This window comes from Aethalodelphis obliquidens, unplaced genomic scaffold (genome assembly GCF_003676395.1).
Source record: "Aethalodelphis obliquidens isolate GAN/ISIS:26980383/991018 unplaced genomic scaffold, ASM367639v1 scaffold2, whole genome shotgun sequence".
Taxonomy (NCBI): Eukaryota; Metazoa; Chordata; class Mammalia; order Artiodactyla; family Delphinidae; genus Aethalodelphis; species Aethalodelphis obliquidens.
Window position 1 is genome coordinate 51,091,194 of NW_020837946.1, and position 11,886 is coordinate 51,103,079.

Genomic DNA, 11,886 nt, shown 5'->3' on the forward strand with positions numbered 1-11,886 from the left:
CTTATAGATGGCAAAGCCTGGACTTGGACAAAGATGAAAAGAGGCCTTTTTGCTTCGCTCACACAACAAAGGTAATTTCGCTGTAATCTGTCAGTACCACTAAGACTTTTGAGATTAAAATTTTTTTTAAATTTTTTTCAAATTTATTGCTAGAAAACTAGTTGTAAGGCATAATATTAGAATTTCTCTCATTTTCAGTAAACTCCAGAAAATATACTCACATAATTTTTAAACATTTTTTGTAGCTACATTTATATTGTTTCTTTGGAATTTTTTTATACTAATAACCTCCTACTTAGGTATGATCTCTATTTTTAAATAGAAGAGCAGAAGAAGGTGAGAATCATAGCTTTTGGTAAACAGAAATTTCATAAGCTAACTGATTACTTAAAACTGATAACTTTACAAAGTCTGAGAATTTTAGAGCATCAAATCCCTTTTTTCACATTTTAACATATTAGCAGAACTTTTAAAGAAAACAATTCTGCGTACACTAAAAAAAAAAGCATTCGGGAAGGAAAGAAACTACAAAGTAAAATCAAAAGAAATATCTGGATCAGAATATTAAAATTATAATACCTTGCTTCATTTATGCTTCTCATTCCTTATCCAAAGAAGAAACCAATAACTTCATCAGTGGCTATTGAGGAATAAACTATGACATAGGTAAGAAATTCTGAAGAATTCACCAGGTATAGAAATATCTACCCAAGAAAATGAATTACTCTGAGTTATGGTTACACTGGAAAGATACATTATAGCTCTTTATCTTTTATCCTTTTTTTTCTTTTCTTTTCCCTTTTTTCTTGGCATAGCAAATAAAATAAATTTCAGGCCTGACTAGCCTCTTTCCACGCACAATTTTCCATCTTTACTTTTATGCCTTTTTTTCTAAATGCCAGATTGACTTTTCTTACTAACATTATTTCAACTCATCAAATATTATATTTCCCTTCATTCAAAATTTACTTCAAAAGTCAGTCTTCTCTAGAATATACATCAAGCAAGTTGAAAACAGAGATATCTGCCAGAAAGTGAAATTCAAAAATTAATGAAAAGGTTCTTGGCAGTCCCCAAGAAGCAGAGGGTTTACATGGAAAAAAAAAAAAAGTATGACCAAACTTTTGCAACTATTTATATAGTTATAATGCATCAGATTCTGTTATTTTGTTTTGAACATGTAATAGACCAGGATCAAAAATGGTTGAAGAAAGGGGGATTTTGGATCTTCTGATTTCCACTAGAATGTAATCACAACAAAAATGGGATTTTTATTTTATTCATTACTGAATTCCTAACTAAAACAGTTTCTGGAACATGATAGGTGCTCAATAAATATCTATAGAATGAATGAATGGTTATTAAAGAGTGACTTTGGACATGAAATCAGGAGCACAACAGTTAAACAGATGATATTATTGTCTTGCCTTAATGAATCCCTCTTTATTCACAAGTAGAAGCAATGAGGGAAATATTGTACAAGTCATTCAGACAAAGCACTATTTAGTAATATGGACGTGACATGAGTTTAAAGATAATGTGACCATTGTCATATTTATTATGGTAATAATCAAGGAAGGGAAAACTGGACAATCCAGTTAGATCATGATTCCTAGACTTTATATAGGCAGATTCCAGAAGGTTCAATTAAAAATTAGGTGTGATCCTGTAGGCCAATATTATAAATAAAAGGAATGAAGGCACATGAGATTTCAGATTTTTGAAAACAAAAACTCTAACCCATAATCATGTATTTAGCCAGTCTCAGTCTCAGCATTATTGACGTTTGGAATCTGATACTTCTTTGTTCTAGGGAGTACCCTGTACATTGTGAGACATTTAGCAGCAACCCTGGCCTCTACCCACTAGATGTTGGGAGTACCACACCCCCTCTGTTGTGCAACCAAAAAATATCTTCAGACATTGCCAAATTGAGAATAACTGCTCAAAAGGAAGGAAGAAAAGATAGACAGTATTCTCAGGTTTTAGAAATACTTATAAGCACACCCAGAGATGAATGGGTAAACCAAATATGGTTTATGACTGCTTCAACCAATAGAGGACAGTGGATATGATTTTGGAGGCTAGCTGTAAAGGCCATGCAGCATGCGCCTTGCTTGTTGGAACACTTGCTCTTGGAGCCCTGAGTTGCCACATAGGAGGTCTAATTACTCTGAGGCCACCATGCTGTGAGGGAGCTCCAGTCACTTGGAGAGATTGCTTGTAGGCACCCTGGTTAACAGTGCCAGCTGAGTCTGTAGCCTGGGTGCCAGACAGGGAGTGAAGAGTCTTCAGATGTGTCAGGCTCCGGCCATTCAAGTCACATGCTGCCAATCAGTTCTTCACAGCTGGAGCTCCAGACATCAATGACCAGAGAGATAAGTTGCCTCCATCCCCTGCACTGTGCCCTACACAAATTCTTTTTTTTTTTTTTTTTTTTGGTATGTGGGCCTCTTTGGAGCACAGGCTCCGGACACGCAGGCCCAGTGGCCATGGCTCACGGGCCCAGCTGCTCCGCGGCACGTGGGATCCTCCCGGACCGGGGCACGAACCCGCGTACCCTGCATCGGCGGGCGGACCCTCAACCACTGCGCCACCAGGGAAGCCCCGCTAACCAAATTCTTGACCCACAGAATCTGTGAGTGTGATAAAATAGATGTTGTTTTGTGCTGCTAAGTTCTGGGCTATAGATAACTGGAACAATCAGCTATTCTGTTCCCCTTCTCAGAGACAACCACCATTACCAGTTTCTTGTGTGTTCTATCAAAGGTACTTTATGAATGTAAAATCACATATTTAAATTATATTTTTAGTATAAATGATTGCACACCACATACTTGTTCTGCACTTTGATTTTTTTCATTTAACAGCATATCTTGAAGATTCTTCAACTACACATATAGAGTTTCTTCATTCCTTTATAGGGATGCATACTATTTTATTATATAAATACTTCATAATTTAAATAATGAGTTTTCTATTGATGGACATTTAAATTGTTTTCAATCCTTTAGTTTTATAAACAGGTAGCAATTGCTGGAGTGACATTTGTAATTTTTGTGACATTGACTGATTGCTCTCCATGGGGGTTATTCTGTTTTCCTCTCCTAATAGTTTCCTCAAAAATACCTTGTTTTGTCAAACTTTGTTTTAAATCTCTGCCAAATAAATTGATAAGAATGAAAAAAAAAACCAGAAAGAAATACTTAAAAGCAAACATGGAAAAAGGAACTTATAAGAGTGATTCAAAAATCATATCACTGCAGTTGAGAAGTTTAAAATCCTTGTTTAAAAAAAAATTAAGAGCAAAAAAAAGGAATGTCTCCTTTGGCTTATCAGAACAAGATAAAGTTTCGTGCTGATTTTGTATAGATAAATAATAGGACCATTAAAATTACTGAAATATTTTGCATAATCTTCTCCGTTTAGAAAATCTTCTACTATTACAAAGACCATTTTTAGGTAACAGTAAGAAAGCACTGTATTACTTTATACATTATTCTGGATTTCTAAAGTTAGGTAAATTTCATATCAAAAGAGTATGGGAAAATTATCAAAGGCACAATAATATTTTTAGAAATCTTTGAAATTATTTTGAGTTGTACCATAAAATAAACAATCCCAATTTTCAAAAAAAATTTAAAAATAGGTGGTGTTAAAAAAAATTGATAAGCTACTTAGTAAGGATCCCTGAAATAATTCTAGAACAATCAAAGACATGCTGAGTGCCTGTAATAGAAGAATTGACTGTCAAAAACCTTGAGTGCATGGTATGAGATATGTCAAATTAATCTCATATTTGACTGAGTTTCTTGAATTGTAGATCAGAGTAATGCTATAAATGCAGTGTATCTTGATTTCCACAAAGACTTTGTGAAATACCCTTAGGCTCTCTGTGTTCTTGCAGACAAACTGGAAAAGCATGGGCTGATTGATAATACAGTTTGTTTTCCCTACACCACCAGCTAACTATTCCTCCTACCTTCATAGGCTCACCTGTTATAATGCTTTTTGGGAACATGTAGGACTCCTCAAAATAAAGTTTCAAAGCCATTAGACTCAATAATCAATAAGTGCCTTTCGAAGTCTATCATTTTATGGTATTTTAGTCACTGTGATCTACAAACTGTCAGTGCAATTCAGTCTCTTCTTAATTAAGGTTGAACAAAAATTTTATAGACTGATTCCCATCCCATCCTAGGTGGACATCATTCTTTTTGTAAAATTCTTAATCCACAGAGAAGCAAATCAATATCAGTTAATATTTAATTTAAAAAATACCATTCAGAAATAAAGACAAGATTTATTGTTACACTATTAAATATATTTAATAGTTTATTAATGTCACAAACACTCTGTTATACTTACAAAGAAGAACTGGTGAGCTAGGTGGGAAGAAATCTGCCTGTAAGATATTATATCAGTCTGACTTCTGCTCTACTCCACCCATTCTACATATTCACCTGTCACCCTGCTCCAATAAATACAAAATGACTAGGCAAAAATTTTACCAGCATAGATATTTTAAGCACCATAATACCAATAATATCAAAAGTATATTGTCAGGGCAAAGAGAACTTTTTGACAAGGTAAAAAAGGGAATGTAAGCTAGAATGGAATTGTTTAATTACATCTTACCTGGAAAGAAATGCACTGTTCCAAAAATGGTAGTAAGTCACACCAAGTATACATAACTACAAACCATGCATTTATTTAAATGGGCTGCTTAATTTTACTACTATGTAAATAAAAAATACAGTGTAATGAATTTGTGATAACTGATGATACTGTGATTTGTTATTTTAGTTTAAAATGTATAGAAATTCAAGAAAGGAGACTCCAATTTGACAAGTTAAAAATAAATGGATGGTTTGAATGTCATATTCAACTATACCTTCATTGATAGTGATTCACATTATTGCACAAAATAGTTTCCTAACCAGAGTATTGGTTCACTGGTGGAAAACCCAAATCATATTATCATTAAAGGCATGCTGCAATGCTTTCTTTCCAGCATCAGCTAGGGTTCATATTGCACAGGTCATCTTTATACTCAGTTGTCTTCAAACTCTGAACAAATGGAAACTTACTTAATGAGACGACAAATATTTGACCTGACTTGTATCCATTACAATGATCTTCCTTGTAAAGGAAATATATTCCTAGGAAATCCAGAGCCATGCAGGAGAGGAGGTAAAATATGACTTTGAAAGAGAGGATCAATAACAGCGCTCAGCTAGGTTCCCTGCAAATTTGACAAAGCTTGTTTTCAACGTATAGTCTATGTAAACTGTGTGATGTTGTGAGTGTAAGTTCACAGGATTACAGAGTTCAACCTAACCCTGTGAAAGTGTGAACTCTAAGAGTGGGAGGATGAATTGACTCAGCAAACTCAATACACAGGGTCCTCGTCAAACACTTATCCCACATTATTACCCACAGTGAGCACTACTTTGCCTGGGAGCAGCTAACCTTGAATCAATAAATGATATTTTCCTTCCTGAGAAAGAAGGGTGCATTTTTTGTTTGTATCATATGTATTAGTAAGCTACACTGAGTACAGGACCCTGATTTTATCTTCATCTTTAAGATAAAATCATGAGGAAAATAGCCAACAGAGAGGCTTTGTTTTTAAGAGAGACAGGTAACCAAGTTATACATAAGATCAAGAAGTCTTCCTTTTGAAGTTAACAAATATAAAGTCCATTTCTCAGCTGGAACCAGTCAGATTTGAAATCTTTTCTCCAAATAAGAAATCATGATATTTGCTTCCATAGCAATGATTTTAGAATTTCAACCCTAAATACACTCACAACTTCTTGGTTTACCTGTATCTACTACTCTGAAAACAATGAGAAACAAACTCTAGAGGCTGTCTCACAGACCTCAATTATTAAGGGCTACCTCTTTAAAAAAAATTTTTTTCCCTCAGAAACTTCAGCTGGAAGAAAATCAATTTAGCACGATTTTACTTGAAGCTATCCCAGGTAGTCATCGTTTCATATTCACCCATTCACTCAAAAGCATTTAAGTGATTTAGGAAAAGTTAAGTATAAGGGAGAAGATAGCACTTTCAAATAAATCCAAATCTTACCTGGTAAATTGAAATGGAACAATACCCCTGAAATCCTTCTTGACTTGCGCTCCTCTGCTCAAGGGACAACTAAATCACAGCAGCCAATATTCTTAAACCCTGAAAGAAAAATCAGGAAGCTTGATCTGTGCACATAATGGCCTGCATAATGTAAGAAAGCGCCGTTTCTTGGCAACTAGGAAACAATCCTTTTCAATTAACTCACAGCAATTGGCCCACGTTTGTTGTGAAACAGAGAGTAAAGAAAATGTTTTAAGAACTCAAAAGAACCTGGTAATAGCTCACCAAGAAAGCCAGGTCAGTTTGTTCATTTTGAAAAGCATTTTAATTAATTGACTGCCCATTCTATTTGCCTAACCCTTTGCTAGGAACTTTCATTGACCTACCTGTCTCACTTCCTTGTTGCATTATTTACCTAAAACCCCAGTCCTGAAGAGTTGCATTTATTGTTGCAGCAACACAGTGAAAAGGCGAAAGATAATTCTAGCAAACCAGTGGTATGTAATGTTACTCTGCCTACCGTTTTGCATACCATATTTTGCTTTCTACAACATCAGCTTGAATGTAGCCCTGGATGCTGACTAAGATACATAATTCAAAACAGTTGTATGCTATAGTCTCTGCGTTGTTAAAGACCAGCTCCAGCAGGCATTAATTTTAGGTGATAGGTAGGAAGTGCCGCTGGGGTAGGTTAATTTTGTGCTGATTTAACTATTTTGGGTGATTCATATATACAGCCATCCTTGGGGGGATTTGTTCCAGCCCCCTACCCCCCACCCCCCCACCGAGAATAACAAACTCCATGGATGCTTAAGTCCCTTACGTAAAATGGCATAGTATTTACACACAACCTATGCACATCTTTCCGTATACTTTAAATCTTCTCTAGATTACTTATAATACCTAATACAATATAAATACTATGGAAATAGTTGGAAGTACAATGTAAATGCTGTGTAAATAGCAAATTCAAGTTTTGCTTTTTGGAACTTTCTGGAATTTTTTTCTTCAAATATTTTTGATCCGTGGCTGGTTGCATCAGTGGATGCAGAACCCACAGATATGGAGGACAAACTGTACTTGTGAGAATCTGATGAACTCTTTGGATAATCTTCTTAGGGTGCTTTGCATTCTTCCATACATACTTGAAATTTAATATATTAATAGGGGCTGTATGTGGGACCCTTATTTAAGAATCTCTGTTCAAAAAAGCAAGTGGTAAGGAAAATATGTTATACAGAGATAATTTTTGCTGTTAATCAAACTTTAGCAGTGCAAATAGTAAAGTTTTAACTATCAAGTATGACTGTATCTCCCAAATGAGAAGACATTTTAAGATAGATAATTTCCATATCCAACTAAAGCCAAATTGGATGAATTTTGTCTTCATTCCCCCCCCCCCCCCCCCCCACCATTTTGCCAAGGTTTACCAAGAGTGTCTGTTATGGTGTTTACTTTCAACAGCTCTTTTCGTTTTTCCTTTTATCATCCAATTCTCCCTAAAATGTGTCAATCTGGTCGTGCTATCATTAATGGGCAATTCTTAGGTAATATTTTTTAAAATATAACCTTTTGGAGGGATTATCTTCACACAAAGCACTTTCTCTGTTGGTGAGAACTTGAGGCAGTGTCGTAAACTGTTGAAGGTGATGTATTTGGGTAGACCTTCTGGCACCTTCAGATCACATTCCTTGACAGCTGTGTACACTTTCCATGGACAGAACTGGCTGGGATAATTTTGTAAGTGTTTCTTCAGCTTTCTGACTCTTCCACTTGCTAGCTCCATGACCTCAGGCAGATTTGTTAAACATTTTGTGTCTCAGTTCCCTTATCTGTCAAATGAAGTTAATAATATTTACATCATAGGGTTATTTTGAAGATTGACTAAGATTACATATGTAAAGCTTCTTAAAAGTGCCCAGCAAATGGTAAGTGCTCAAAGGTTAGCTATATTATTAACATCATTGTTGTTGTTGTTGTTAGCATTTCTGAACTAAGTAACTTTCAAGGTCCTTTTCAGATTTAGGATTTCCAAAATCCTATGTAATCCTTACATAAAAATCTAAAGTAATGTTAAAAAAGGGCTCTTGAGGCATAAAATATAAAATTACTCTTCTTCCTTTTTTTATAGATAAAACCTCATTTATGGGCTTCCCTGGTGGCACAGTGGTTGAGAGTCCGCCTGCTGATGCAGGGGACACGGGTTCGTGCCCCGGTCCGGGGAGATCCCACATGCTGTAGAGTGGCTGGGCCCGTGAGCCATGGCCGCTGAGCCTGCGCTCCGCAATGGAAGGGGCCACAGTAGTGAGAGGCCCATGTACCGCAAAAAACAAAACAAAACAAAACAAAACAAAACCAAAACCTCATTTATCATCTAATATGTCTAATATTTAGAGCTTTTGTATGCCTTTTTCACTAACAAAGAAAAACGCACAATTATTGTGAAAAGTTAAAAATCTCTTTATCTTTCTGAAAAATTCATTCATGTTAAACAGATTGATTTAATTTAACCAAATGCATAGAGAAGCAGAAACTCTGCAAGAATCTTTTCTAAGACATTTTATTATGGGCAATGCAATTATAAAAGAATCACAAGCTTTTCTTCTTATATTCTTAAAATGTATGGACCATTGCTTCAGCTTTTGGCATCCAATTGGATGTATTTTTAGCCAGCAGCTGCAGATCCTAGTATTTGAGAGGAAATGCATGCTTTTCAGTATTCACAGTGTAAACACAGTCCATCCAGAGTGGCCATAAAGACTCCATCTGATCCTCTCCAGCTTAAAAGGCAGGTTTAACCTTAGGTCTTGACCAAATGCACTGTGCAGCTTCCTCAATTGAGTACCACGCCATATCTCTGCTAGGAAAAAGTTCAGCATTATTCTAAGAGGCCAAATGAACCAACCTTCTTTGGAGGGATTGGATTCAGCTACTCGAGGAGATATTTACCATCATATGCTTGGTACATGGAAGTGCCTCCCTTGTTTTTTATTTCTAGCAGTCTTGTTTGCCTCAATATCTTGAAATAGCAAATTCTGGCACAGGGGAAATTACCTATGAAATTACCTATGAAATGTGCAAACAAACTGAAAGTACAATATTTGTTTAAAAGTACTTAACGCTGGAGGGTAACAGAAATACTCTGGAAAACATCAATCTAGTGTTTCTCTTCACAGAAGATTGGATGGATGTAATGTGAAAACAGTGCTGCATAAGCTACTGGGAAGTGTGAATTCCTCATCACAAATTCTATAACAGTCTAAGTCACAGAGTTATTTCCCTTCCGTAACTCTGAGAAAGTCCTCAAAGTTCAGTGCTACCAATTCAAGCAACACAAAACATAGCATGATATATAGCATTTATTAGTAACTTTTGAGTACCTTTATTTCTAATTCAATATAATGTTGAAAAATGATTCATCATGGGAAATACTAAAATTTAAATAAAAATAAAATCAATGCTCTCACACAAAAAATATAGAAGTCACAGGTAATCCTTCTACAGCTTATAAATTTGCAAACAAGACACTAAATCTCATATGACACAGGTTAATGAGGATTCTGCAAAATAATTTTTACAGACAGTCATGATGAAATATTTTACAAAATAAAGTATTTTATAAGCATTGACTAAAAATAGAAATAAAAGTTTAGCAGAGTACAGTCAGTCAAACTGAATATTTCTGAGTTCTCATTTTTGGAGCTAAGAAAAAAATTGAGGACAGTATAAGGAACTGCCTAAATTCCCATCAGAAGGGTAAGGTTTCCATAATCTAGGATTCTAGTTAAGCTTCCAGTAAGAAAGAACTGACCTGGGAAACTTACAATAGACTACCAGACTGGGCCCCTCTTACCTCTCATTTCTTACTGTTCTCCCCTTAAGTGACTCTACTTGGCCTGCCAACTATTCTTTAAAACACAGCATCTCCTCTACTTCCTTCACATCTTTCCTTAAATGTCATCTTCTCAAGAACCTTTCTCTGACCACCCTATCTGAAACCACAACCCCTGCCCAGCCCCACTGACACTCCCTATTCCCTTCCTGCCTTAATTTTCTATCATTTATTGCCACATTCGATACTTACAGTGTTCATTGTCTGTCTCCCCCCCACTAGACCATAGACTCTATGAAAGCAGGAATTTGTATCTGTTGTGTTTACTGGTATATCCCCAGCATCTATTGATAGAATGTTCCTGGTATACTATAACTACTACTACACAGGATTAAAGAGGGTCCCCATTAAAAAGGATGATATTGTTAACATTTAGAGATAGAAAGGACTTTACTCAGCATGAGAAGTAGAGAAAAAAATTATTTAAAAGATTCATTTAAATCTCTCTGTGCTCTTCTAGGAAAAAGAAACATAAGAAGGAACTGAAGTATGGTAATCTTTTCAACCATTACAATGCTTCAAGGTATATTTATTTTCCATTCTTTCACAAAGGTAAGCATGGGTAGTTATTGTTTAACCCTATCAAAAGCTAATAATTGTGTCACTTTAGCCTTGGGGAAATGAGAAACAGGAAACATTTTATCAAGGTGCATAGATTCATAAGTAATATTTTAAAAGGTTATTTGAAGGGTGTTAACAGAATTGCTTTTGAACAGACCTGTATTAAGGTAAAATAAAAATTCTATTTTTTTTTTAAAAACCCGGAAATTGGCCACTGATACCCTTTTTTTTTTTTACTTACATGGCTAAGCTGAATATTACTTTTTGAGCAAAACCACTATAGAAATAAGCCTAAGCAATGGAACTTATTATTCTAATTATAATGGCAAGATTACCGCATTATATTGCAGAGTGCATTTCTTCCAAATGGCCTAACTCAACAGATTAAAACAGGAATGACCTCATCAGTTCATCTGAAAAGCAAGGAAAGGCCTTGCCTACCTCAGAATCTTTCTTTTACTCCTTCCACAACTCTTGTTCCTTAGGAAAGCTCGCTTTTGTTTGTATATTAGACTGGGCTTTTCTCCCATGATAATATGAAAATACCTCTAAGTTATTTGCAGTGACATTGTAATGGCCTAGTGGCTTTCCAACTGTTTCACCTAGTGGACAGCTGAGTCTTGTTCAAAGGACAACCTCTGACCACAGGTGCATAGAAGTGCCGGCAGAGGGGCTGGGTGCAAAATTAGAACTAACATGAGAACAGAAGGGGGAGGAGGAGGTGAGAAATGTTTCCAACTTCCTGCTTTGTCCTGTGTACAGGAGACAAGTGACTCTCTCAAAGTCAGATAATCTCCAAATACTTCCTGACATTCCATTCCTTTTCCATTCCAACATCTTCAAAATCTCTTCAACAAGTAAGTTAGCATTAACAAATCACCATCACATGTATACTGCATTTCCAACAATGTTATCTATCTACCCTTCCCAAAATATTCTCTCTCCCTCTCCCTCAATTTCCCTCATTCTCTCTCTGCCTTCCTGCCTCCCTCTCCTTCTCCACTTCTCCCTTCTCCCTCTCTCTCTTTCATACACACACTCACACACACACACACACACACACACACACAACCTATTGAAAGTGTATGCTCACTCTTATCTGACTTGTTAACTATACATCTACTGTGTGCCAAGCCCTGGTAAGTAAATTACATGTGTTATTTCATTTAACCCTTTAAACAACCTTAGAAGTTGAATACTTTTAGCTCCATGTTACAAATGAGGGAAATGAGCCACAGAGGTTAAGTAAATTTTCTAGTCATACTTAGTAACCAGAGAGGCTAAAACCAGATCTGACTCCAAATTGCTTCCTTTGAATCATCATGCTTTATAAGCTCTC

At 35.8% G+C, this 11,886-nt stretch overlaps 1 long non-coding RNA gene across 1 annotated transcript in view; it reads right to left on the reverse strand.

Moving 5' to 3' along the window:
• The window catches only part of LOC113630805 (uncharacterized), a 61,093-nt gene extending 54,882 nt beyond the window's left edge, over positions 1 to 6,211 (reverse strand). Inside the window, exon 1 of the long non-coding RNA XR_003437095.1 lies at positions 6,095 to 6,211. This is a non-coding gene — a long non-coding RNA (uncharacterized LOC113630805). The remainder of the gene's footprint in view (positions 1 to 6,094) is intronic.
• Between the last annotated feature and the right edge of the window lie 5,675 nt (positions 6,212 to 11,886).